The following is a 1,467-nucleotide window of genomic DNA, read 5'->3' as shown; positions in this document are numbered from 1 at the left end:
ACAGCACAGCTGTGTGGTCACAGCACAGCTGTGTGGTCACAGCACAGAGGTCAGCCCCAGGTGCCTTTATTTCATGCTCTGATGGTACCACATGAGGCACCTGTGGCCTTTAAGCCTCTGGAGAGTGGTGCAGCTTCCCGCCTGTGGTTCCATTTTCCAGTTCAGTGACTTTAAACCAGCATTATGACTTTTGATTGAACATAAGCATGAAGATGGTCCTGAAACACTCCAGAGGTTCAATTCTTGGTCCTTCCTAACTTTGCTCCTCAGGTTCAAAGCCAGTCATTTCTTTTTCCAGTCAGGCTGTCTGTGACTAAGCTGTCCCTCCTGCCACACCTAGAGAGTGTTTTAAACATTATTTTATCAATCCCCTCCTTTTTTCCTAAAAACAACCCACAAATAGTGGATCCAGAACTTGGGGTGGAGGGGCAGTCACAGGACCCAGTGAAGAAGGGAAACCAGAAAGTAGTGACTAGGCTAGGAGCAGAGGAGCCCAGAGAGAAGTCTTCCATGTAAAAAGGGGCCTGGCTCTACCTGAGTCAGCTTGAGTTCAGGATGCTGGGAGCCCTAGGGCAGGCAGTTTGAGGGTCATAGCCAAAGTCAGGCATCTGGATAGTTCTTGTGTGAATAGAGATGAGCATTTCCAAATAGGAACAGCCAAAAACTGTTCACAGGGTTGGAGTGGGGTCATGCAAAACTAAAGAAACCCAACTCCAGCAGGGGAATGCTTCATTTCAGCTCATGGCTTCTTTCCCTGGTTTCTTGGCCTGTGTGACCATTAGATCATGGTGGCAACAACACACAGCAGAGGAAGGCAATTTGCCTCATCAAGGCTGGCCAGAAAAAGGAAAGAGGGAGCAACCATGGTCTTACTACACCCTTCTAAGTGCTTCTTCCTTAGTGGCCTGACTTCTTTCCATGAAGCCCTACTTCCTAAGGAATACACCATCTCCCACTGCGCAGGCTGGTGACCAGGGCCATAGCACATGGGCCTGAGGGGACGTGGCCTGTGATAGCCACGTGAATTCCACTTAAGAGTTCCAGGAGTGGGGTACCAGGAAGGAAGCAGCAGAAGCAAGGATGTATCGCAGGTCCCGAGGGACTAGTGGAGTCAAGACTTTAAGGGACATCTTTCCCTTTTGACTGGTGATTGGTCTTTAGGGGATAGGGGCTTTTCTTTTTTTTTTCTTTTTTCATTTTTATTTATTTTTTGGTTTTTTGAGACAGGGTCTCTTTATGTAGTCCTGGCTGTCCTGGAACTCACTCTGTAGACCAGGCTGGCCTCGAACTCAGAAATCCACCTGCCTCTGCCACCCAAGAGGTTTCTGCTACCTTGAATATACTACCCTAATCTATGACAAGTGTTCCATGTCCTCTCTATCCCGATCCATGGTCAGTGCTCCATGTCCTCTCCATCCCAACCCATGGTCAGTGCTCCACGTCCTCTCCATCCCGATCCATGGTCAG

General features: G+C 48.8%; 1 protein-coding gene across 1 annotated transcript in view; it reads left to right on the top strand.

Annotated features, from left to right (window-relative positions):
* Cmya5 (cardiomyopathy associated 5) overlaps positions 1-1,467 on the top strand; it is a 92,929-nt gene that overhangs the window by 89,655 nt on the left and 1,807 nt on the right. The window lies entirely within an intron of this gene.

The sequence above is a fragment of the Grammomys surdaster genome, unplaced genomic scaffold (assembly GCF_004785775.1).
Source record: "Grammomys surdaster isolate TR1022 unplaced genomic scaffold, NIH_TR_1.0 126391, whole genome shotgun sequence".
NCBI classification, from domain to species: domain Eukaryota; kingdom Metazoa; phylum Chordata; class Mammalia; order Rodentia; family Muridae; genus Grammomys; species Grammomys surdaster.
This window is presented reverse-complemented; position numbering and strand designations above follow the sequence as displayed.